Source organism: Cervus canadensis, chromosome X, assembly GCF_019320065.1.
Source record: "Cervus canadensis isolate Bull #8, Minnesota chromosome X, ASM1932006v1, whole genome shotgun sequence".
NCBI classification, from domain to species: domain Eukaryota; kingdom Metazoa; phylum Chordata; class Mammalia; order Artiodactyla; family Cervidae; genus Cervus; species Cervus canadensis.
This window is the reverse complement of record NC_057419.1, coordinates 114378521-114401330: the sequence shown is the minus strand read 5'-3', so window position 1 is coordinate 114401330 and position 22810 is coordinate 114378521.

The window sequence follows — 22810 nt, the reverse complement described above, 5'->3', positions numbered from 1 at the left end:
CTCCCCGTGAGATACCAGGTCCCATGTGTATCTTCACCATCCCTCCAAGTGATGATTCTGAATTCTTGGCCATAGCCAGACCTGTGCAGACAACTTTCTCAAGAGGAACTTCTGGAAACAGCACCTGATGGACAGGTAAAGTGTATGAGTGACTGCTTATCCTCTAGGAGCTTTTTACCCATACATATGTGCTCAGGGCGAATCCTCTGTGATCAATAGGATCAGTGGGCATGAGGATTAATAGTACAAACCTTGTTTAGAGATGGTTTAAGTCACTCTGCTGACGTCAGCAGTCTGTTGGCAAGCGGAGCTGAACTTCATCTCTCACCCTCTCTTTCTCAAGCACTCTGAAGGAGCAGAGATTTGATCTCCAATTGGCAGAGGTCCTATTTCTGTGTCTTGTGGTGCACAGGACCTGCTAGAATACTTGGGAGGAGGCAAGGACTCAGATCCGGCAGAGTTTTAGTTATGGAAGTTTAGTGTGCAGCTCTGTCAAAAAGAATGGAGAGAATGAGCCAAATCTGTGCATTCCTGTACAATTTGAATGGTCTCTTCATCCCTCTGGATTTGAATTTGCCCTCCCAGTCCACTATGGTGACTCCAGCATGCACCCAAATTGGGTTACTGAGTGTTGCCAGCCAGGCCACCTCACAGTTTCGATTTGGGTTGGCTTTCTGAGCTTCTTTCACTTCTCCTTATTCATGTGCACGCCTACTGTACTACTTCTTATCAGCTTTGAAATAGAGCAGCAGTGGACCCACCTCAGTGAATCCTAAGGAGATTCACTGGTTTACCCAGCCTCTCCCATCAGTCAGACAAAGCACCTTCCAGAATGCTCAAAGGCCTGTTGCAGATTTTCCTCTAGTATGTTGTCAATGTACTGAGCTACAGGATACGGGATGTAGTTAAAGCCAAGCACCTGTGCATCTCCTCCAGACCCCGGAACTGATGTGTACTGAAAAGGCTAAGAGGGTAGATCTTGTTCTGTCATGTTTCTATTCCCAAATACTACTAATAATAAATTATAAAGGTGGAATAATACTTAAGAGTGGATGGGTGTGTTTATGGTATAGATTATGGAGATGCTTTTTGGATGTATACTTATCTCCAGACTCATTCGATTGTATACATTAAATGTGTACATCTTTTTGTATGTCAGTCATTGCTCATACCTCAATATTGGGGTTTAAAAAAATAATTAACAAAAGACCCTCCCATGGTCACAAATGAGTGTCACCTCCCTCCAAGTGTTTTTAGATTTTAGAACAGAGCGGGAAGAATGTTTCTCCTAGGGGAAATGGGTAATGCCATTTACAGCTTCTGTATTCTGGTTTTGCCTTGGTTTCTCTATGTATACATAGTATCTGCATTAGTGGTGTATAAAGTTAACCTTTAGTCCATAGGATTTTGAATTTTATAGAATCATAGCAGTTTTACAGAAGTCATCAACTTCATTCGGAGGACTTCAGCTGAAGGAGTGGCCCTGTGACATCAGCGAGTTGTCATTTGACCAGAAATTGCTTCGGCGGTATTGTGCCTTTGGGAATGGCTTGGACTTTGGGTTGTTTTCATTTTGTATAATATGTGCTTTTGTGCTTACTCAAGAAATCTTTAAAAATATTATACCCATGGGGGCATGTCAAAGTGCCTGTATGCTCTATTTGTATTCCACAGGATGGAAGGCAGTGTCTCAGGCTCATTGGTCTCTCTAGCAGGCCTCTTTTCTCTGAGACCTTCCCACAGCCTTCTATTTTCTGTGTCACTGAGTTTCCTGGCCATAGCTACTTGGTTTGGTATACATTTCATCTTATCCTAGTTGAACAAGTAATACTTTCGTTATGGTTGGACTAAACCCACAAGAATGAGTGAGAGCCTGCAAAGGTTCACTGGTAACCTTTCATTGTAGAAAATATAAAAACACATACTCTTGGGACTTGCCCAGCAGTCCAGTAGTTAAGACTCCGTGCTTCCAATACAGGGGCGAGGGGGTTCAGTCATTGGTTGGGGAATGAGATCCCACATGCTGTAAGTCATGGCCAAAAAAAAAAAAAAAAAAAGACAAAGAAGAAGGAGATACTGCTGAGTTTCCCTGATGTAGCCAAATTTCTGTGTCTTTAAAATGTATTCCTTACTTAAGTTTCTTATATTTTGTTAAATACGTGTGTTCTTCCAATAAAATTCATTTGCTCCAGAAGATCTCACTTGTATGTTTTTATTATTCACAATGAACACCAGCATGATCAAGGAAGCTGCGGCTCTGTCATGTGCATTGTCACCTGAACCGGGGTGGGGCTCTAAGCTCTGGAGTCTGATGCATTAAGAACAGGAGCCGGTGGCAAGGGGATGGGGTCTCCAGGCCATGTTAAAAGCTCCCCTCTTTGTAAACCTTGCCCCTTTGTCTAGAGAAGTATTCCCCTTAATGCTAGTCACTCAGTCGTGTCTGACTCTGTGAGACCCCATGGCCTGTAGCCCGCCAGGATCCTCTGTCCATGGGATTCTCCAGGCAAGAGTACTGGAGTGGCTTGCCATGCCCTTCTCCAGGGGATCTTCCCACCCCAGGGATCGATCCCTGGCCTCCTGCATTACAGGCAGATTCTTTACCATCCGAGCCACCTGGGGAGCCCAATCCCCTAAAGGTAGCAGGTAATCTAATACCTCCCTATGAGAAGGGATCCTTTTAGCCACTTCATGAAGGCCATGAATGCATATTTGGGGATCGTGGAGAAATCTTCTGATACTCCCAAGGGCAAGGAGAGGTAGGGTGACCTGCATGGTTTTATAGAAGATTCGTTCAGAAGTCAGTAGGACCAAACTAGAAGCAACAAGCACACAATCAATTCCTGCTGAGCCTGCATTACAATCTCGGTCCCTTGTGCCTGAGACATCTTTTATTACACCACACCACTAGGTCTTCCAAAGACTGTAACAGCAGAATTACATTAGCAAAGTGGGTAGGATTTTTGGCATTGTTTATTCTTTAAACATATCAGTACACCTTCCAGTTCTAACTGGAATTCAACATGCAATTAACAAAAATTGCATGTCTTACGTGTATGGCTTACCATGGTTTAAACATTTCAGCAGGGACTTCCCTGGTGGTCCAGTGGCTGAGACTCCATGCTTCCAATACAGGGGGCCCAAGTTCAATCCCTGGTTGCGAAACTAGATTCCACATGCCACAACTAAGACCCAGCAAAGCCAAATTAATTAATATTTTAAAAAATAGAAGAAAATTCATTTTCCCAGCAAATAGCCTTACTGTGGTCAATAACCCCCTTCCCACCCCCACAGGAAAGGAGAGTAAGACTGGCAGTCTCTTGCCTGTAGATCTTCAGGGTGGCTGGGTGCCTTGCTCTTCCTGGCATTTCATAAAGATCTTGGGCTGAAGGTGGCAGCAATTCTGTTCTTACCATTCAGTCTAGAGGGCACCAAGCTTCAATGTCTCATTTCCTGCCCGAGAGGTTCATCAGGATGCAGAGCTCAGATCACTTCTCTTTTCTCTAATTGCACCTGGAACTTTATATCCCTTTGATTATCCTCTCCTGCTACAGAATGGGTCTCACATAAGACTGGAAGCCATCTCCCATTGGCCATATTTCAGGTCAGTGGGTATGATTTTACCTGAGGCATTTGCATTTAGAATGCCAAACACCATGAAACCCCACTATCAAACACCATGAAATCCCACTACCATTCTGATCTTCATTGGTACGCCAGCCTCACCAGAAGCGCTTTCCATGGAGGCGGGCCGAGGGCAGGGGTGGGCAGGGCCAGGAACCCTACTGTCGTCTGCGCAGGCCCCGCCCTCAAGAGCAGATGGTTGCTAGTGCGCAGGCGCAATATGGAGGCGGAGCTAGGGCTGTAGGGGCGGGAGAAGAGGGCTAGGGGAGGGGCGGGGCTAATGGCGATAAGGAGGCGGGATCAGAAACGAGGGGCGGGGCCTTGGTTTCCGCAGGCAGCCGGTGGGGGAAGGGCAGGGGCCAGAGGCCAAGGCAGGACCCCAGGACTCTGAGTCTTGCAGCATGAGGGCGAGGCCCGCTGCACTCTGAGCAGAGGAGTCAGCCCTGTGCCCACCCTGCCTGTCCAGCCCGCCACTCACTTGTCCTTCTGAGTACCTTGGCTTGCATGAGGTTCTGTGAACACATTTTCCTGCTTCTTCATGCATCTCTCAGACAGGTTATTGGCACCTACGCTGCAGATGTTGCCTGCAACATGAATGGGAAAGCCCCAAATACTAGCCAGCACAATCCCGAGCAGCGTGTTCAAAGAGGGCACCGTGAGCAGGAAATGTAAGGAAGGTTGCATGCTAAGAAAGCTCTTGATTTTCTATACCAAAAGACTAAAAGAAAATAATCATTTGGTCATCTGCATCAGCTTTGAAAAGATAAAAATGAAGGGTTATCTGATGTTACCAGAGGCATTTGCCTTTAGTCTATTACCAATACCAGAATATCAAATTACCACTCAGATCATTAATTTACTTTCTCTGACATCATCATCATATACATGTGCATAACTCACTGTTTACTTAGGGCAATGACACTCCAATTTCTTTCACAAATCATGTGTTTTTATGAGACAGTGCTACAGGTCAACCTCTCTGGATACCCACAACAGCTCAACCCGAAAAGGAGGTGACTCTTGTTTCAAACGAAAATATGTAATTAACTAATCATTTTGGAGTTGGGATTTTAGTTGAACTCTTACTTAATATATTGCATATATATTGGAACATTGAAGGGAATCTTAGACTTATGGAATTTATCAGTTTACTTTTTGAAAATTCAATAGATTTAGTATTCATGAAGGTTTTACTCACTGACTGCTTTTTTCCCCCTCGCAAATCTGTTCTTCCTCTGTCTTCTGCCTCTTGATCAATGAAAGTGCTTTTCTTCATATTGCTTAGGCCAAGCACCTTGGCATCCTCCTTGACTCCTCTGTTTCTTTCATGTCCCACACGAACTCCATCAGCAAACCCTCAGCTCTGCCTTCAACCTATGAGCAAAGGGCTGCACATCCAGGGACAGGAGGAATTGCTGTGACCTTTTTTCCAGTCAATTCACCACCGTCTGTATGTGGAAATATGAGCCAATACCTACAAGCAGAGTCCCATAAACAGAATATGCACTCATAAAAAGACATGAGCTACGATATAGAAACACAGTAAGTATGTAAGGTATGTGCTTACTCAAGGTGTATGAATCCCTTCTAATCCACTAGGGTGAACACAGAATCAACAATGGGTGTAAAAGAAACATCTGTGGATTTGCAAGGGGTTAGAATTTCAGCTCAGTGTGCTCTCTCCATATCCTAAGAGGAGTAGAAAATCAAAGGAATCTCCTTTCTACCTCCAGGAGAGTAGAGGAGACAAGAAGCATACAGCCCACATACTTGCTGTGCAAAGTTGTGCAAAGTCAGTTGCAATATTAGAGTTTTAGATCATTGTTTGGGATCAAGAAAACTTTGTGATTGATGGAGGAAATTTTCACTATTGAGGTGTGGGGAAGTCATTCTGGCGTCTATGTTATTTAGCTTGAACTTTAGGCTAACTAGAACAGCCTGTCTTATGACCTGTTTATCATGCAGTGTACATCTGCTTTAGCCATTCAGAAAAGAATTCATTATCCAGAAGTAAAGTATGTCCACTTTGAAGGTAGGGATAAATGCTACCCTCTCCTATGATGCTTGTGCTAGTATTCCTTTAAAGATAAGTTTTCCTTCCCAGATATCAAGGTCCTGCTGATTCACTCTGTACGTGCTAATCTATCCCTTTTGAAATCTTGAAAGAATGTACCCCTGCATGTTTCTGCCTGATGGTTCTTTGTTCTGAAAAGATACAAAACTGTAATGAAAACCATGCTTCTCCAGCACAGCTTCTGAGAATTCCTGATAAGTTTTTCCCTCGGCTACACTCCTCAGTTTGGCTCAGAGAACACTCGTTTCCATTTCTACTCCTGCTACAGATCTGATATTGGTTATTTGTGTTGAAATGATGGTAAAAAAAAAAAAAAGCATGGCTTGGCACCATCTGAGTTAGAAGTGGTAGCGTGATAGGGACTAGCCTTCTGAGCAGGTTCCAAATATTGGATCTTGGTTTGGTTCCAGTTTGAATGGAAAGGACAACCTCCCCTCCCCCACCCAAAGGGTTGATCATCACGGTGTTACTTTGTTCTTTGGCAATATCTTTCATTGGAGGCACTATGAACACTCTGAAAACACACCTCTGTGAGGCTATCTACAAGATCTTCTACAACAAACACCCCCAAAAGATGTCCTTTTCATTATAGGAGACTGGAATGCAAAAGTAGGAAGTCAAGAAACACCTGGAGTAACAGGCAAATTTGACCTTGGAGTACAGACTGAAGCAGGGCAAAAGCTAATAGAGTTCTGCCAAGAGAACGCACTGGTCATAGCAAACACCCTCTGCCAACAACACAAGAGGAGACTCTACTCATGGACATCACCAGATGGTCAACACCAAAATCAGATGGATTATATTCTTTGCAGCCAGAGATGGAGAAGCTCTCTACAGTCAGCAAAAACAAGACCGGGAGCTGACTGTGGCTCACATCATGAACTCCTTGTTGCCAAATTCAGACAGAAACTGAAGAAAGTAGGGAAAACCACTAGACCATTCAGGTATGACCTAAATCAAATCCCTTATGACTATAGAGAGGAAGTGAATAGTAGATTTAAGAGACTAGATCTGATAGACAGAGTGCCTGAGGAACTATGGATGGAGGTTCTTGACATTGTACAGGAGACAGGAATCAAGACCATCCCCAAGAAAAAGAAATGCAAAAAAGCAAAATGGCTGTCTGAGGAGGCCTTACAAAGAGCTGTGAAAAGAAGAGAATCAAAAAGCAAAGAGAAAAGGGAAGCTATACCCATTTAAATACAGAGTGCCAAACAAGAGCAAGGAGAGATGAGAAAGCCTTCCTCAGCCATCAATGCAAAGAAATAGAGGAATACAATAGAATGGGAAAGACTAGAGATCTCTTCAAGAAAATGAGAGAAACCAAGGGACCATTTCATGCAAATATGGGCTCATAAAGGACAGAAATGGTATGGACCTAACAGAAGCAGAAGATATTAAGAAGAGGTAGCAATTGGTAAATTCAAAAAAATTGAAACCATTCCAGTCATCTTTTCTGACCACAGTGCAGTAAGATTAGATCTCAATTACAGGAGAAAAACTCTTAAAAATTCCAACATATGGAGGCTAAGTAACACACTTTTGAATAACCAACAAATCATAGAAGAAATCAAAAAAGAAACCAAAATATGGATAGAAATGAATGAAAATGAAAACCCAACAACCCAAAACCTACGGGACACTGTAAAAGCAGTGCTAAGGGGAAGGTTCATAGCAATACAGGCTTATGTCAAGAAACAAGAAAAAAATGAAATAAATAATCTAACTCTACACCTAAAGCAACTAGAGAAGGAAGAAATGAAGATCCCCAGGGCTAGCAGAAGGAAAGAAATCTTAAAAATTAGGGCAGAAATAAATGCAAAGGAAACAAAAGAGACCATAGCAAAAATCAACAAAGTTAAAAACTGGTTTTTTGAAAGCATAAATAAAATCGACAAACCATTAGCCAGATTAATCAAGAAACAAAGGGAGAGGAATCAAATCCACAAAATTAGAAGTGAAAATGGAGAGATCTCAACAGACAACACAGAAATTCAAAGACTCATAAGAGACTACTACCAGCAGCTATATGCAAAAAGAATGGACAACTTGGAATAAATGGACAAATTCTTAGAAAAGTATAACTTTCCAAAACTGAACCAGGAAAAAATAGAAGATCTTAACACACCCTTCACAAGCACGGAAATCAAAACTGTAATCAGAAAAGATCCAGCAAACAAAAGCCCAGGACCAGATGGCTTCACAGCTGACTTCTACCAAAAATTTAGAGAAGAGCTAACACCTATCATACTCAAACTCTTCCAGAAAATTGCAGAAGAAGGTAAACTTCCAAACTCACCCTATGAGGCCAGCATCACCCTAATTCCAAAACCAGACAAAGATGCCACAAAAAAAGAAAACTACAGGCCAATATCACTGATGAACATAGATGCAAAAATCCTTATTAGCCTATTGAATTCTGAAATCTCCATGATGAGAAAGGCATTGCTACACACCTGCAAGGCTCTTGACACCTTACAGATCTCAGGGAAATATCTGTGCTATAATTCAATCTGAATGCCAGATTTTCATACCTGGTACATCCTTTAATGTAACACATTTGAACCACATGAAAAATCGGATTTCTGCTTTAAGTGACCCAGTCCCTAGTCTTGACGATCTTAAAAAAAAAAAAACAAAACTGGTGTAGGAGGCTAATGGTTTAAATATTTACTTTTAATTCCACTATACCATTTGTATTTTGTTTCACAAGATTCTTATTGTATTACCAAGTGTGTGACTGAGCCTCCAATGAAAATGATGACTTGAAGCAGTTGATCAAATGTATAGCTTGATATATGATGAATGATTGTAATAGTGTAACTCTAGGTATGAAAAGTGGAGAAGGCAATGGCACTGCACTCCAGTACTCTTGCCTGGAAAATCCCATGGATGGAGGAGCCTGGTAGGCTGTGGTCCATGGGGACGCTAAGAGTTAGACAGGACTGAGCAACTTCACTTTCACTTTTCACTTTCATGCATTTGAAAAGTAAATTGCAACCCACTCCAGTGTTCTTGCCTGGAGAATCCCAGGGATGGGGGAGACTGGTGGGCTGCCATCTATGGGGTCGCTCAGAGTCAGACATGACTGAAGCGACTTAGCAGCAGCAGCAGCAGCAGCAGGTATGAAAAGATGCAACGAGAGGGAATACTTTCCTGGACCATAACTAGAAGACAGGTGTCCAGAGATCTTTGACTATTAAGACCTAGTCCAGTAATAGCACATTGAGTGTCTTATCAACAAAAACCTTCTCCAGAACTGGGAACGAGCCTTCCCAGCAATGCAGGACAGCGTGGTCATGAAATGCCCCCCAAAGTATGGTCGGATTTATGACCACAAGGGGGCCGTGTCAACTACAAATTGGCACTTTCCAAGAGCATTGCCAACGACTGAACAACAAAGGCATTTGCCATCTGCCTCTAAGGAGATTGAACCCCATGCTGCTATAGCTGTTGACCTTCAACAACCCCTGAGGGAGTGCAGGGTGGAGTGAGGAACTCTGTGCTTCAGGGAATCTGATGGGAAAAGTCTTTAAATAGTTGGATGCTTTTTGGAGCAGATTTTATCATCTCAATCCTTGCATCTCCTCATATCTAGAGAAGCATTAAATCCATTCATGGTGATATCAGATCCTCATGACTAACAAAAATCCTTTTGTAAAATGAGTGCTTCCCGGTATAGAACTCCCCCTTCACCAAGGCCCCAGATGTCAAACATCAAAACTATATAATGGGACTTCCCTGATGGTCCAGTCGTTAAGACTCCACGCTCCCAATGCAAGGGGCTCAGGTTCAATACCCGGTCAGGGAATTAGTTCCTACATGCCTCAAATAAACATCCCACATGCTGCAAAAAGATGGAAAATGCCACGAGCTACAACTAAGGCCTGGCACAGTCAAATAAATAAAAATATGTATTAAAAAAGACTATATAAATAAAAAAATACATGAATACATTTCCTCCATTTCAGTACTGTTTTATAGTTCTCAGTGTGAGGTTCAAACACATTTAAAAAAGATTTTAAGTGCTGCCTTTGCCACCCTCAGCTCACCCCATGTACGCTCTGACAGTCCAGGCTGATTTCACCCTTCCCTGTGGATGCCCATCTCACTTCACCCAAGCTCAGACACTCTGGTCAGAGCTGCTCCCACACAGACTGTCTTCATGTCTTTCAGACTCTCACATGTTTTGCCAAGATCCAACCCCCCACCATTTGCTACTGAAAGCAATCTTCACTATGCTTGGTTACTATCTTTTTCCAAACATATTCCAGAGTTAGTGACAGGTGTATCTGTAGAGCACGTAAAGGCCCATGTCTCCTTTGACTCTAGGAAAATGAGGCAGGAACCAGGATATGTTTTGCCAATCCCAGTACAGATTTTTCAGGTACAGATAGGTTTCCCTTTCGTCTAGTTCTATAGCATATTGCACCATCCTCATTCATATGATATTTAAGCAGTTTTTGAGATCTCATTGACATAGAAGAATTGCATATTTTAAGCTGTGCAATGTGATGTTTTGAAATACATTATAATGATTACCACATTGCTTGGTTTCTTATCAGCTCAACCTGGACTGGCTGGGTCCTGCCTAGACATCCTTCTTACCCAGTTTAGGCTCCAACACCCACACCAGATCATCCTCACCACTACCCTGCTCATCCCTCACCCTCAACTGTGTTGACTCTCTTTTATGGAGCTCAGGCTCCAAACCCCTGAGCTGGGTTACTGCACTTGTTGACTAGGGCGACTTTAACCAAGTACCATAAACTGGGTGATTTCAATAACAGAAACTTGCTATCGCACAGTTCTGGAGACTCAAAGCCCCAAATCAAGGTATTGGCAACGCTGGTTCCTTCGACAAGTTAGGAGGGAGAATGTGTTCCATGGCTCTCTCCTTGGCCATCTTCTCCCTCTGTATGTATCTCTATATGTCCAAATTTACCATTTTCATTAAGACACCAGTCATACTGGATTAGGGCCCACTCCTCATCATCTCATCCTAACTTGATTACCTCTATGAAGAATTTATCTCCAACTATGTTCACATTCTGAGGTACCAGGAATTAGAATTTTATCGGTTCAGTCCAGTCCAGCTGCTATAACAGGATCCATAGACTGGGTTGCTTATAAACAGCAGAAGTTGATTTCTCCATTTTGGAAGCTGGGAAGTCCAGGATCAAGGCAGGGGCAGATTCAATGTCTTATGAGGACCCCCTTTCTAGTTCATAGATGGTAATCTTTCTCACATGGCAGTAGGGGGAAGGGAGCTCTCTGGGGTCTCTTTTAGAATTAAGGGCACTCACCTCATTGATGAAGGCTCCATCCTCATGACCTAAACACCTCCCAAAGACCCTACTTCCACAGACCACGACATTGTGGGGTTAGGATTGCACATATGAACTTTGGGGAGACACAATCCCTAAGTCTATAGCAGACATTGACATCTGAAATTTTGTAGGACACAAATCAACCTACAAGTTACTTGCCATCCCATGTAGCTGTCCTCCTTACTGTCATCAGATCCTGAAACATCGTGCCAGACCTCCCTGTATGAATATCCTCCATCTCCTCTCAGGATCTAAAAAGCTGGGCCAACTGCTACTAAGCACCCCCTGCCCCTGGAATTGCTCTCCTGACCTCACCTGGACCCTTAACAGCCCACATCAGGCCGCTGACACTATCCCCCACGTGGATGCTCTTCTCACCCTGGCCTCAGCTGACACCACATAATACAGGATCACAAAAGCTCCTCCAACACAAACACCTACATTGCTTGGCCTCCGCTAATAGCTTTTGGACTGAATTGGTCAACGAGAGGAAAGAAAGAAGAAACCTGGTCATCTGGGATAGCCCTATATTCCTTGTTTGTGTTTCCAGTTCTTCTGGTTTCTTTAAATATACCAAAGAAGGACTTCCCTGGTGCTCCAGGGGCCAAGACTCCAAGCTCACAACGCAGGGGCTCAGGTTCCATTCCTGGCGAGGGAACTAGATCCCACAGGGCATAACAAAGACCCAGATGCCGCAAAAAAGGTCAAAGATCCTCTGTGCTATAACTAAGACCCAGTGCAGGCAAAGAAATAAATCAGTGTTTTTTTAAAAACTAACTCAAAAAATACATACCGAAGAGATCAATTTTACTTTCTAGGTCTACAAAATGCGTGGAAGAATACATTTCTTATTCAAACGAAAGCAGACATCTCCAGTATCTGAGGGCTTTGGAGATTTGGTTTTGCCATTTGTTTCTGCTATCTCTCACTCAAGAGTGTCTTTTCCTTCTTAATTGTCATGTCGTGTTGATTGATGATTTACACATAGGAGGAGAAGCCTGGAAATCCTGCAATCAGGGTGGCTTCCTGGAGGTGCCAAACCAGATGCCCTCCCTACTTCGGTGACAAAAGCCTTCCATCAGGTGAGCTGCAGTGACCACAGAAGTTCTCCAACAGGCAGATATGAGCAGCAATGAGCCTAAAAACAAAAATAGACACACATCCATGGGCCCGGAGGTTGGAGAGAAAGGGGTCAGTCAGAATCACATTCAGCAAAACAAAATAAAAACTCCTCATGGTTCCAGTCATGGCGAAACAGCAAATAAGAGAAGCAGTTTGTGGAACGGTATATCAATGCTATGGAGTGTTCCAGGCCCTTCACATGAAACTGTGGAGTAGGAGTTGGGTTGAAAGGGATCCCTGAAATCATGACTCACAGAAAGTTTGAAAACCATTGTTTTTGGAATTTTTCCTCTCCCTCTGGGGATCCTAGTAAAAGCGGAACCCCTAAGAAATGCAGGGAGGGTGCCCTGACATCATGACAAGGAAGGTCGTGGGCCAGAAGAGGCTGTCTGGCTAGATTCAGGGGTGACAGGCCCAGCCCAGATCTCTTAACCTTGCCCGTATTCTGCTCCCTTTGGTCCCCCTGCAGGCCACACTGCCACCCCTCACTCACCCCGAGTGCTCTTCGTGCCCACCCTCTTTTTGATCCCCCACAGACAGTCACCAAATCCATTCTGCCCTGGACTCCCACTTTCATGGGTCCCCACCCCTCCAACCCCAAGGCCGCCACCCCAACTCCAATGGCCTGCCCTCTTTAGCCTTCTGATGGCAAAGGCCCTGCTTCCAGTGCCCCGCTGATCCCAGAACCTATTTCTCTCTCCCTGCTCCTGCTGGCATAGTCCCAGTGCAAAGGGCTGCACATCTAGCAATGGAAGGAATTGTTGGAACCTTCTTTGCAGTCAACTGACCAATCTACCTGGAATCAATATTTCACCATTGCAGGTGCTAAGGAATTGTTATGGAGTACTCGGCATGCAAGCATTCACAGCTCCTCCTTTAGCCATTTTAAAAGGACGTCCAAATGATCCTCTCTGAAAAGGGTGGCTTGCCATGGTTAATAACTGATTATCATGGTTAAATGACACATTCAAGAAGCAGGCCATGGGCTGGATTTGCACAATACCATCATTCATACATAAATATGTTAATAATCATTCTTGCTTTTACACAACAGAATCAACTCAACTAGTTTAAATTAGCAAATAGTTATTAGAGATATATTAGGTTATAATCTGTGGGAAAGATAGTGGAACAGACTCTAGGTTGGGCTTCGTGGACCAACTCTGGTGGATAGGCAAGGGAGAACTTAGAAATCACTAGCATCAGATTGGCAGAACCTAAGTTATATGTCTAAAACTTAGCAGCAAGGGAAGCTAGGAAAAGCAGGGACTTTAGCGAGGGAGGAGGGCATACAGTTTTATGGGTTTTAATAGTCTTTTTTTACAGTAGCTGTATCACTCCCCAAAGAACTCCATTCTACAATCACTTTATATTGATCCCCTCCCCCCAGCAACATACACTGGCACCCACTGATCTCTCCATAACTCTAGTTCTGTCTTTTCAAGAAAGTCATCTAAGTGGAATCATATAGTATGCAACTGTAGTGACTAGCTTCTTTCACTCAGCACAGCTTTGCAGTTCATGCAACTTGTTCAGTATATCAAGAATTCATTCCTTTTTATTGCTGCATCTCAGTGTATGAAAGTGCCAGTGTTTGCTTATCCTTTCACTGGTTGAATGATATTTGAGTTGTTTCTAGTTTCTGGCAATGATGAATTGAGCTGCTATATGTGTTTACAAGTTTTGGTGGGAACACACGTTTTCAGTTCACTTGGGTAAATACCTAGAGGTGGGATTGATGAGTCATGTGGTGCATGCATGCTAAGCTGCTTCAGTCATGTCCAACTATTTGCAACCCTATGGACAGTAGACTGCCAGGCTCCTCTGTCCATGGGATACTTCAGGCAAGTATACTGGAGTGGGTTGCCATTTCCTTCTCCAGGGAATCTTCCAACCCAGGGATTGAACCTGGGCCTCTTATGTCTCCTGCATTGTCATGTGGGTTCTTTACCACTAGCGCCAGCTGGGAAGCCATGTGGTAAGTGTATGGTTAACTCTATAAGAAACCACCGAACTGTTTTCCTGAGTGGCTGTATCATTTTGCATTCCCTACAGCAATATGTGAGAGTTCTGGTTCTTCTCACCAGCATTTGGTAGTGTCCGTATTTTTAATTTCAGCCAATATGAGAGGTGCTGCTGTGGACTTTCCTCTGTGTGTGTCTCCCCAAAATGTACATACTGTAACCCTAATCCCCACTGTCTAGTATTAATAGGTGGGGCTTTGGAGGGTAAATAAGTCATGAGAGTGGAGCCCTTTTGATGGGATTAGTGCCCTTATAAGAAGAGATAGGAGACAGCTGGCTTTCCCTCGCTGCTCTCTGCTATGTCAGGCTACAGGGAGATGATGACCATCTTTTTCATAGAGGTATCTCATACAGGGCTGACTTTGCATGGGAATTGTTGAACCTCTAAAGGAAAGATGTTGAACATCTTTTCATATGCTTATTCTCCATCGTAAATTCCTCTTTGTGAAGTATCTGTTTGAGTCTTTTGCTCACATGTAAATTGCATTGTTCTACTGTTGTATTGAGAGCTCTTTATAATATTTGGAGTGAGTGCTTTGTCAGAGATGTGATTTGCAATATTTTCTCTTTGTCTGTATCTGTTGTGAGAGACAATTCACCGTGGGCCATGTATGTCCCTGCATGTTCTTTGCTGGGTGAGGCCCTAACCATGCTTTCCCCTGGCCATCTCTCACCCTGAAGGATGTGCTGACTCACTCCAATAAGGAACAGGCTTGCTCCTGCTTATTGTGAAAGAAACAAGGGACTTCCCTGGTGGTTCAGTGGTTAAGAATCAGACTTCCACTGCAGCGGAAATGCTTTCAATCCCTGGTCAGGGAACTAAGATCCCACATGCCATGGAGCCACTGAGCCTGTGCCCCGTAACTCCGGAGCCTGTGCACCACAACTAGAGAGTCCATGTGCCACAACAAAACATTCCACATGGTGTAATGAAGATCCCGCATGCCACAACTAAGGACTGACTCAGCCAAGTGAATGAATAAAACGTTTAAAAAAGAAAGCAGTGAATCTGCCAAACTCAGCATTTCCTCTTGGAACACAGTCCACTGTGTGTGCAGGCACCCATGATGGACCCTTGGCATCCCCCCATGGGACTTGGGTGAGGCTGGCACAAGCATCACAGGAACACTCTGCCTCTACTTTTGCAGTGAGTAATAAAGTGCTTTGTCGGATTCTATAGCCTTGTGTCTTCTTTCAGCATCCATGAAACATGTATATACAGCAGGTTAACTTGTTCATTTGTAAGTAGGATAAAATCTCATATCCTGCACAGTGCTTGACAGCTTTGGAGACAAGGGTGGGAGGCTGACAGAGACAGGGATTTCTTGAAGATGAAAGATAAGGGCCCACACAAGCCCAGTTACAGAATATGAGAACACTTCTGGGGATCCAGTAGAGAATGCTCTTGCCCAAATGGTGAGTAAGTGAGAATGAATTAAAGATCCCTCACTGTCCTACCTGTTAATGAACTGTTGACTAAAACAAGATGTACAACTTGAGAGTTGTGAGTTAAGTTTTATTTGGGGCAGCATGAGGACTGAAGCCCAGGAGGCAGCATCTCAGACAGCTCTGAGAGACTGCTCCAAAGCAGCAGTGGGGGAAAGTCAATAAATAAGATTTTGGTGAAGGGGGAGTTCAATACCATGAAGCACTCATTTTACAAAAGGATTTTTGTTAGTCATGAGGATCTGATATCACTATGAATGGATTTAGTGCTTCTCTAGATATGAGGAGATGCAAGGATTGAGATAATAAAATCTGTTCCTAAAAACATCCAACTATTTAAAGACCTTTCCCATCAGATTCCCTGGAGCACAGAGTTCCTCACTCCACCCTGCACTCCCTCAGGGGTTGTTGAAGGTCAACAGCTATAGCAGGATGGGGTTCAATCTCCTTAGAGGCAGATGGCAAATGCCTTTGTTGTTCAGTCTTTGGCAATGCTCTTGGAAAGTGCCAATTTGTAGTTGACACGGCCCCCTTGTGGTCATAAATCCGACCATACTTTGGGGGGCATTTCATGACCACGTTGTCCCGCGTTGCTGGGAAGGCTCGTTCCCAGTTCTGGAGAAGGTTTTTGTTGATAAGACACTCAATGTGCTATTACTGGACTAGGTCTTAATAGTCAAAGATCTCTGGACACCTGTCTTCTAGTTATGGTCCAGGAAAGTATTCCCTCTCGTTGCATCTTTTCATACCTGCTGCTGCTTCTGTTGCTGCTGCTAAGATGCTTCAGTCATGTCCATCTCTGTGGGACCCCATAGATGGCAGCCCACCAGGCTCCCCCATCCCTGGGACTCTCCAGGCAAGAACACTGGAGTGGGCTGCCATTTTCTTTTCCAATGCATGAAAGTGAAAAGCGAAAATGAAGTTGCTCAGTCCTGTCTAACTCTTAGCGTCCCCATGGACTGCAGCCTACCAGGCTCCTCCATCCATGGCATTTTCCAGGCAAGAGTACTGGAGTGCGGTGCCATTGCCTTCTCCACTTTTCATACCTAGAGTTACACTATTACAATCATTCATCATATATCGAGCTATACATTTGATCAACTGCTTCAAGTCTAGTCATCATTTTCATTGGAGGCTCAGTCACACACTTGGTAATACAGTAAGAATCTTGTGAAACAAAATACAAATGGTATAGTGGAATTAAAAGTAAATATATTAGCCATGAGCCTCCTACACCAGTTTTTTTTTTTTAAAGATCGTTAAGACTAGGGACTGGGTCACTTAAAGCAGAAATCCGATTTTTCATGTGGTTCAAATGTGTTACATTAAAGGATGTACCAGGTATGAAAATCTGCCATTCAGATTGAATTATAGCACAGATATTTCCCTGAGATCCTTTAAGGTGTCAAGGGCCTTGCAGTTGTGTAGCAATGCCTTTCTCATCATAGAGATTTCAGAATTCAATAGGCTAATAAGGATTTTTGCATCTATGTTCATCAGTGATATTGGCCTGTAGTTTTCTTTTTTTGTGGCATCTTTGTCTGGTTTTGGAATTAGGGTGATGGTGGCCTCATAGAGTGAGTTTGGAAATTTACCTTCTTCTGCAATTTTCTGGAAGAGTTGGAGTAAGATAGGTGTTAGGTCTTCTCTAAATTTTTGGTAGAATTCAGCTGTGAAGCCATCTGGTCCTGGGCTTTTGTTTGCTGGAAGATTTCTGACTACAGTTTCGATTTCCATGCTTGTGATGGGTCTGTTAAGATCTTCTATTTCTTCCTGGTTCAGTTTTGGAAAGTTATCCTTTCTGGCAATTTGTCCATTTCTTCCAAGTTGTCCATTTTATTGGCATAGAGCTCCTGGTAGTAATCTCTTATGATCCTTTGTATTTCAGTGTTGTCTGTTGTTGTGATCTCTCCGTTTTCATTTCTAATTTTGTTGATTTGGTTCTTCTCCCTTTGTTTCTTAATGAGTCTTGCTAACGGATTGTCAGTTTTGTTTATCTTTTAAAAAAACCAGCTTTTAGTTTTGTTGATTTTTGCTATGGTCTCTTTTGTTTCTTTTGCATTTATTTCTGCCCTAATTTTTAAGATTTCTTTCCTTCTACTAACCCTGGGGTTCTTCATTTTTTCCTTCTCTAGTTGCTTTAGGTGTAGAGCTAAAGCATTAAGAAGAATTCATTTGAATCAGTTCTAATGAGATGGATAAAACTGGAGCCCATTATACAGAGTGAAGCAAACCATAAAGATAAAGACCAATACAGTATACTAACGCATATATATGGAATTTAAAAAGATGGTATGACAAAACCCACTGAAATGTTGTGAAGTAATTAGCCTCCAACTAATAAAAAAATTAAAAAAAATAAAAATAAAAATAAAAACAAATAAAAAGATGGTAACGATAACCCTATATGCAAAACAGAAAAAGAGACACAGATGTACAGAACAGAATTTTAGACTCTGTGGGAGAAAGCGAGGGTGGGATGTTCTGAAAGAACAGCACTGAAACAAGTATACTATCAAGGGTGCAACAGATCACCAGCCCAGGTTGGATGCATGAGACAAGTGCTCAGGGCTGGTGCACTGGGAAGACCCAGAGGGATGGAATGGAGAGGGAGGCAGGAGGAGGGGATCGGGAGGGGGAACACATGTAAATCTGTGGCTGATTCATATCAGTGTATGACAAAAACCACTACAATATTATAAAGTAATTAGCCTCCAACAAATAAAAATAAATGGAAAATAATAATAATAATAATAAAAATAGGCTAACAGGCCAATTACTATCATTTAAAGCTTATGAAATTTGTTAAGGCTTAGATATGGTCAATTACAACCTCCAACCCCATTGAAGGCACACGCACACACACACACAAGCTGCTAAATGGTCATACCAGTAGAATACACATTTTGACCCATTGCGATCATACCAATGGTAGATTGGTTAGGGTTACCTCTAATTCGTTATCATGTATGACCTTAAATTCATGGGAATCCAAGGCTACATCTTCATATCCATCCCTGTAGATGTGAAGGCCATAAATTAGTTCCACAAATCCACTGAGTTCCATACCCATCACTCTCTCTAAGGGTAATAATAGACATAGTTCAGAAAGCACCCAGGCTTGTCTCATGAGTACCAGGTGGATCAGTTTTAGTATTATTTGACCCTTCCCAACATAGAGGAGCTTTTAAATGACCATAGCCTGATATTAACCATATAGATCCACCCCATAATTGTGGGAATTTACCTTTTCATAGATGAGAGGTTAATTTTTTTAATTGAGACTTAGCTCATCACTCTGATTGAGTTTAAATGACCCTAAGAGATAACTTAAATCTATGGTCAGCACCCCCAGAGCAGGTATTATTAGTTGGCCAGGTGAGAGAATCCCATTTGGTAATATCATAAAGCTGGAACAGGAATGAACACTCATCTCAAATAAATTTCCTAGTGGGTATCCCTAGAGAACAGAAATCCACCAAGGTAACCCAGAAGTACTAGACATAAGGTAATTGGCCACAACCAAACAATTGGATTGAGTTTTACTTTTTTTTTTTAAGGCCAATCAGATTAGAGCTCATTTACAAACTGGTCTCAGCAATCAGCAATATTATCAAAAGAAACAAAGAGACACACTGAGACATACATACATCCAAAGAGACACAAGAGACCCTATAGCTTTGTTTTCCAAACTTAGTTATGCATAAAAAATGGTTGGAGTAATATTTTAAAAGGCTTTGTTCTCCTTTTTGTTCCTTTTGGTTTCAGGAATTAGATATGGTCTAGATCCAGAGAGATCTGGTCTAAAGGTATAGAAGGAGTTATTTCCTCGGGGCAAGAATTCTTAAGAGATATTTTTTCTTCAAGCTTCCTCTGGAGTCTAAAGAATATTGTGACCATATTGTCAAAAATTGTATTCTTTTTTTGTGACCATAGTTTTATAGTCGAAATTTAGACCAGATAGTGCTCAACTTGGCCCTGATGACAAGGGCAGATTGGTCCCAGCAGGGACTGTCCCTCTGGGGAAGTAGGGGTCTTGGTTTAATCAGCCCCAGGCTGTTGATTACAGGAGGAAGTCCTGGACATAAGGGAACTTCAGTTCATTTTCCTATCCTATGTCAATAAAGACCTAATAGTTTCAGGCCATTTTTCTTGTCATTGGATCATAGCTATAGATTAACCAATCATTTAAAAGTCTTTTCCCAAATGGTTCCCAGGTCGGGTGTGGAACCTTAATTCACATATTAGCTCAAACAGTTTGTATCAGATGTCTGTGCACTCAAACCAAACTAACAAACCAAACCAAACTAGAACTTCACCAGCCAGGAGTCACACTCCAAATGAAACAAAAGGCAAAGAGATGCCCGGAAATCAAAAGCCAAGTGGCAAGAGTGCCCTAAAAATATGGTAAAGGGATGCCCCAAAATGAAAACTCAAATGGTATAAATTCCAAACCTGACTTCCCAGTTCAATTAGACCTGCAAGCTGGCAAAGTCAGGGCTAGCAGCCTTTTTAGTTCTGAGAGTTTCAAGCAATTTCTTGTTGATTTTCTGGGAAGAAGTTGCTCTATCATTTCTTGTTTTAGAAGCTTCTTGATACCAGTCAAAGCACAGCCGGCCTTTTCTAATTGTGCATGTAAAAATATAAATTTTAGAATATCAAAAGAACCCAAATTTGGCCATTTTAGGTTGAGCTCTCTTTTAGTATAATTTCTCCAATTAATTAGGTACTTGCAACTATGAGCTCCATATGTATTGTACATGAACCTGGCTAGAGAGTTAGTGAGAGGCTGACTTTCTGACACCCCTTTATTTCTGTTGAGAGATCACTAGTGAACTTGTGTAGTGGGCCCATGTGCTGCTTGTGAGCCTAACTCTTTCAGGATTTACCCCAGAGTCATTTCAGCTTGTCTTTTGTGTCTCAGATTCTGCCTCTGGCAATCTAAGACTACCATGGCTGCTCAGGTCGCTGAATGGCCCGTTCTTATGTGCAACCCCTGGACAAGCAAGTATTTTAATTAATGAGTGGGTTTCCCTATGGGCCCACTGTGGGGTATGAGGACTAGGCCTCCACCACTCCCATAAATTTCTCAGTCACCTGAGAAAAATGAAACTGCCTGGGAGGAGTCTGGTCCCTTTTCTTCAGAGCAAAGCTCTCATGTATTTTCCTCACTTTTATCCTGACAAATTCTATAAAGGCGGTCAAATTGAGGAAAAGTGTCAGCCAAGACCACTTAGTCCCCTCCAACGGAGCGACCTTGGCATCTTTCAGCCAAGTCCTGGGTATTCCTCGATTTTTCCCCCAATCAGGCCCCCTACCCAGCACCTTTCCACTGGGCGGGCAATTCTCCTGGCATCTTTCAGCCAGCCCCCCACCTAGCATCTTTTGACTCGGTGGGAATTCCTCGGTGTCTTTCAACCGCGCCCCACTCAGTGTCTAGATCATGAGTGGGTATCCCCCAGATATTTCACCTGGGCTCCCCCTAGTATCTTTCCTACTAGGAGGGGGCAGGTAACCTGCTCCACCACCAAATAAAACTCAGAATCTCAATCAACATGGGAGATTCAAGAACCAGGAGAGACCTACCCAAATTCGTCTGCACTCACCGAGGAGGTGGATGGGTGCAAGGGGCAGCTGCTGGTACCAAATCTCCAGTCCCCCGTGGAGTCCATTCCAAGAAAGGAAGTCCACTCTGGGTCGCTTCATCAGTCTCCATAACTGTGCTGCTTGCGAGATTCTGTTTCCCAATTTAAGCTGAATTAGAGGCTATGTGCTGAGAGGCAGGATTGAAACAAGCCACCTGATTGGTCCCTGAGTTCTTTTGTTCCCTCTCTCTCTCCTCCCTGGGTTCCATAGGTCCCATCTCAAGGGAAAGGGTGTTAGCATCTAGGCAATAGTTTCCTTCAACCATCTTCTTATGACTTAGTATTCATTTCAGAAGTCATCATTCCCTAGAGAATTTTCAACTAAGACACAAAAATTCATCTGGCGGATACCTTTGTCCTTATTCCCCCCAGGTTTTATTGCGATATAATTGACATCCAGCACTCCCAAAGAAAGGCAATGCCAAAGAACATTCAAATTACCATGCAACTGCATTCATTTCACATGATAGCAAGATTATATTTAAAATCCTTCAAGCTAGGCTTCAGCAGTATATGAACCGAGAACTTCCGGATGTTCAAGCTGGATTTAGAAAAGGCAGAGAAACCAGAGATCAAATTGCCAACATCCACTGCATCATACAAAAGGCAAGGGAATTTAAAAATAAACAACCCATCTACTTCTGCTTCATTGATTATGCTAAAGCCTTTGCCTGTGTGGATCACAGCAAACTGTGGAAAACTCTTAAAAAGATGAGAATACCAAACCACTTTACCTGTTTTCTGAGAAACCTATGTGCAGGTCAAGAAGCAACAGCTAGATCCAGACATGGAATAAAGGACTGGTTAAAATTGGGAAAGGAGTACTGCCAGGCTGTATATTGTTACTCTGCTTATTTAACTTATATGCAGAGTATATTATGCCAAATGCCAGGCTGGATGACTCACAAGCTGGAATCAAGATTGCTTGGTGAAATATCAACAACCTCAGATATGCAGATGACACCCACCTATGGCAGAAAGCAAAGAAGAACTAAAGAGCCTCTTGATGAAGTTGAAAAAGGAGAGTGAAAAAACTGGCTTTAAAACTCAACATTCAAAAAACTAAGGTCAGGCATTTGGTCCCATCACTTCATAGCAAATAGATTGGGGGAAATTGGAAACACCAATAGATTTTATTTTCCTGGGCTCCAGAATCACTGCGGACAGTGACTGAAGCCATGAAATTAAAAGATGCTTGCTTCTCGGAAGAAAAGCTATGACAAACCTAGACAGTGTATTAAAAAGCAGAGACATCACTTTACTGACAAAAGTCCATGTAGTCAAAGCTATGGTTTTTCCAATAGTCATGTATTAATGTGAGTTGGACATAAAGAAGGCTGAATGTCAAAAAAATGATGCTTTCAAACTGTGGTGCTGGAGAAGAGTCTTGAGAGCCTTGGACAGCGAGGAGATCAAGGAAGTCAATCCTAAAGGAAATCAACCCTGAATATTCACTGGAAGGACTGATGTTGAAGTTCAATAATTTGGCCACCTGATGTGAAGAGCTGACTCATTGGAAAAGACCCTGATGCTGGGAAAGATTGAGGG